This window comes from Micromys minutus, assembly GCF_963924665.1.
Source record: "Micromys minutus genome assembly, chromosome: 7".
NCBI classification, from domain to species: Eukaryota; Metazoa; Chordata; class Mammalia; order Rodentia; family Muridae; genus Micromys; species Micromys minutus.
This window is the reverse complement of record NC_137976.1, coordinates 18,760,152-18,765,308: the sequence shown is the minus strand read 5'-3', so window position 1 is coordinate 18,765,308 and position 5,157 is coordinate 18,760,152.

Here is a 5,157-nt window from a genome sequence, read left to right as displayed (position 1 = left end):
CCAAATAGAAACAAAAAGAACCATTCAAAGAATCCACAAAACCAAGAGATGGTTCTTTATGAAAATTAACAAGATTGATAAACCCTTAGCCAGAATAAACAGAGGGCAAAGAGAGAGTATCCAAATTAACAAAATCAGAAAGGAAAGTGGAGACATAACAACTGAAACTGAGGAAATTCAAGAAATCATCTGATCCTACTACAAAAGTCCATACTCAACAGTGCTGGCAAATCTGGAGGAAATGAATGAATTCCTAGACAGATACCAGATACAAAAGATAAACCATGACCAGGTAAACAATCTAAATAATCTCATAACAACCAAAGAAATAGAACATTCATCAAAAGCCTCCCAACCAAAGAAAAGAAACGGTCAGATCTAGATGGGCTCAGTTCAGAATTCTATCAGACATTTATTGATGACCTAATACCAATACTCTCTAAACTATTCCACAAAATAGAGTCAGATGTAACACTATCTAGCTCATTTTTTGAGGCCACAATAACCCTTCTTCCTAAACCACAAAAAGACCCTAAAAGGAAAGAGAATTTCAGACCAATCTCACTTATGAACTTTGATGCAAAAATACTCAAAAAAAATCCCTGCAAACCAAATTCAAGAACACATCAAAACGATCATTCACCATGATCAAATAGGCTTCATCCCTGGGATGCAGGGATGGTTTAACATATGGAACTCTATCAAAATAATCCACCATATAAACAAACTCAAAAAAAAAAACCACATGATCATCTCACTAGATGCTGAGAAAGCATTTGACAAAATTCAACATCCTTCATGTTAAAAGTCTTGGAAAGAACAGGAATGCAAGGCCCATACCTAAACATAATAAAAGCAAAATACAGCAAATCAATAGCTAACACCAAACTTAACTGTGAGAAACTTGATGCCACCCCAGTAAAATCAGGGACTAGACAAGGCTACCCACTCTCCCCCTACCTATTCAACATAGTACTATAAGTCCTGGGCTAAGCAATTAGACAGCAAAAGGAAATCAAAGGGATAAAAATTGGAAAGAAAGAAGTAAAAACATCACTGTTTGCAGATGACATGATAGTGTATGTAAGTGAACCCAAAATTTCCACCAGAGAACTTCCACATCTGATAAACAACTTCCGCAAAGTAGCTGGATATAAAATTAACTCAAATAAATCAGTAGCCTTCCTTTACCCAAAAAACAAACATGAGGAGAAAGAAATTAGGGAAAAGGTACCATTCTCAATAGTCACCAACAATATGAAATAACTTTTTGTGACTCTAACTAAGCAAGTGAAGGACCTGTATGACAAGAACTTCAAATCTCTGAAGAAGGAAATTGAGGAGGATCTCAGAAAATGGAAAGATCTCCCATGCTCATGAATTCGAAGGATCAACATTGTAAAAATGGACATTTTACCAAAAGCAGAATCAATGTAATCCCCATCAAAATCCAACCCAAATCTTTATTGAGTTGGAAAGAATAATGTGCAATTTTATCTGGAATAACAAAAGATCGAGAATAGCGAAATCCTTCCTCAACAACAAGAAAACATCTGCGGGAATCACCATCCCTGACCTCAAGCTATATTACAAGGCAATTGTGCTAAAAACTACATGGTCCTGGTACATAGATAGGCAAGTGAATCAATGGGATAGCATACAAGATCCAGAAATGAGCCCTCACATGTATGGTCACCTGATTTTTGACAAAGGAGCTGTAAACATTCAATGAAAAAAGAACAACCTATTCAACAAACGGTGTTGTTCCAACTGGCACTCAGCATGCAAAAGAATGAAAATAGACCCTTTCTTATCTCCTTGTACAAAGCTTATGTGTAAGTGGATCAAAGATCTCCACATTAAACCAGATACACTGAAACTATTAGATGAGAAAGTAGGGAAAACCTTAGAACACATAGGCACAGGAGAAAATTTCCTGAACAAAACACCAATGGCTCAAGCTCTAAGGTCAAATATTTCCAAATGAGACTTAATGAGACTGCAAAGTTTCTGTAAGGCTAAGGACACTGTCAAGAAAACAAAATGGCAGCCAACAGATTGGGAAAAGATCTTTACTAACCCCACATCTGATAGAGGTCTAATATCCAAGGTATACAAAGAACTCAAGAAGTTAGACAGCAGAGAATCAAACAACCCCATTAAGTGCTGGTTCACTGCTGTTCCAGTCCTGTGTCCCTGAATCACTGCTGGTTCCCCGCTGGCTCACTGATGTTCCTGGTGGCAGGTGGTCTGAGTGCAGTTCCTCACTCCTTGTTATCTGGCTGGGAATAACCTGATGCAGGGTTATTGGTTCCCTGGAGCAAGCTGGGGTTAGGAGGGGGAACAGGAGACCGCACACAGGCTCACCACTGGCTCACTGCTGGTCCTCTATCTTTGTTTTTTAAAATAAAGTCATTCAATTAAAAAAAAAGAAAAATAAATACAGGTGAACAAGAAATGCTCAGGGTGTGTGGAACAATCTTCCCTAGAAAACAGCATACAAAATGGTTATCCAATACCAAATTATAAGCCTTGAAAACATACAAAAGTAACATACAGACTAAGAAAGTTATATTTAGGAATATATATTATGTGTATACATACATTCATGAAATGTGAATTAAAGGGACTGGGAAGGCAATGGATTTTAAAGAGAACAAGGACGGGAGCATTTTATGGCTAGAAAAGGAATGGAACAGATGGTTATTTTAACACACACACACACACACACACACACACACACACACACACACACACAAATAGGTATCAGCCCGTGTTGGAAGGAAACTCACAAAGTACAGAGTGTCCAATGAAGTCGGTAAAATGTGATGTTTTACTTTAAGGGACACGTTTCTGTGTTTGTTTTTGTTTTTCAAGTATAGGAAACGTCACCCTTGAGGAGAACACTGAGGTGAGAGGTGCTGTTACCTAGATGGGGATGCAGGAGGCATGAAGCAGTGTGGTCAGCAGTTCAGGGGTGAGTTAGTCACTGAAGGATTGCTGAGCACGTGGCAAAAAGGCAAGATGCCTCACACACTAGAGAATATGTTAGAACAGGGTCAACCCACCATTGTACTGGGGATAAAACAAACTGTTCTCAATGTCAGAGGAAAAACCTGACCGTGTTCTAATAAACAGTGCTAAAAGGAGGATTAAAACACTGTCTTCTCTCCATAAAACAACAGAAGAACAAACCAAATAAAGCAGGGAGGGGCAGCAAGAAATGTGAGGGGTTGGTATTTGCCATCTTCGATCATCATCTTCATGTATGTTGGTCAACTCCTTAAATTCTTTATAATAACTGTTAGAGTGCTTCTAGTTTGAGGAAGAGGATTGTTTTGTTTAGATAGCTGAGCTGCTTTTTTCCTTAATTCCCAGTAGGTGGTGATATAATACTGCATTTGAGAACTTAAATAGTAAAATAAAATTGGAAGAGAGAATTCCTATCTTGCTCAAATGTGTATGCTTTTATTCTCAGAAGGAGTTTTTGTTTTATGTTCTGAAACCCACAAACATTTTAATTTCATGTATATTTATTTAATTTACATTTTTATGAAAGTTATAAAATATATGTATATTCTCTCTCTCTCTCTCTCTCTCTCTCTCTCTCTCTCTCTCTCTCTGTGTGTGTGTGTGTGTGTGTGTGTGTGTGTATTTTGTTCCTTTATTCTCAAGAGTTATAACAAAAAGCTGAAAGAGTCAGCTGCAGATATTTGCGTTCAACCAATGAACAGAAGCTGCTGACCCCTGTGGTTGAATTAGACAAAAGCTGGATGAAGCTGAGGAAGAGGGCAACCCTGTAAGAGGACCAGCAGTCTCAATCAACCTGGAACTCTAAGATCTTCCAGACACTGGAATACCAACTAGGCTGCATACACCAGCTGATATGAGGCCCCCAACACATATACAGCAGAGGATATTTGGGTCAGGGTTCAGTCAATGAAGATGCACATAGCTCTCAAGAGACTGGAATTCAGGAATTTCTAACTTGGTGCTCCAAGCCACCACTAAGAACTCAGGCACAGTCTGCTCCACCAGCCCTGCTGCTTCTGACCCCAGTGAATATGACTGCCCAGGTCTGTTATTTTCACTCACTTTCCTCTACCACCCAGTATAAACATGACTCCACATCAATTAACTTATCAAACAGGTTTATATGTTAAATTCTCAATCCACAAACCCTCTACACAATAAGCTTACAACCATTGGACAAAGATATAAACTTCCTGTCTTTATGCGAAAGATTAGACAATAGAAACCCTTAGAAATGATCATTACTACTTCATCAAGCTAAAGATGTGCCAAGAGAAACATGCATGTCTGCTTCCATCTTCTCCCTCTGTCAATCTTTGCCTCCTGTCTCCTCTTCTGTTTTTTGTAGACCTTTCTCCACCAAGCTCTCTAGTGTCCAATCATATGTTTCCTAACATAAACCTACAGGACCATGAGGGAAATAAAATCTTGGGTATAAAAATAATATAAAATAAAACAACATCAACAAAAAGACAGATTCTTAAAAAAGAAAAAAATGACTTGTTTTGTTAATAGAACAAGATGATCAAAAGCATTAACAGAAAAATAATGTTTTTGTAACCATGTCTACTAGTTATAGTTAAGAAGACACTGTGCCTATCCTGCAAACAAAACAGCAGTGCCAAGCCTTGTCTTCACTACCAAGGATTGACCATGAAGCTATTCTATTGTCTATTTCAGCTGAGCATAGATGCAAAACTCAGAACCTAATATTGCAGAGGCCATTTGATTACATTTAGCAATCCACTGCTCACATAGCTGTCCTCAAAAGTTCTGTCCAAGGATGGCTCCAAGTACTCCACAAGACATTTCAGTGTTTTAGCCTCTACAGGACTGTATTATCTAGCCTTTCAAAAGATCAGTTCATTAATGTAGTTTTGTGGCCAGCAATAGGTTTGTTTTCTACTCAGTAAAAGTGTACAGTAAATGTTGAATAGATGTTATACAATTTAATCATTTATTGCATTATACTACAGGCAGAAAGTAGCTGCATTGGGAGAGCTGTTGTTAGGTAATTTAGTGCTTGTGAGCAGTCAGGAATCCAGATCCAGAAAGGGGATGCTCTCATTAGTTGTTATTACATACATACACACACATGTGTTCCTAAATACATAAACACAAACA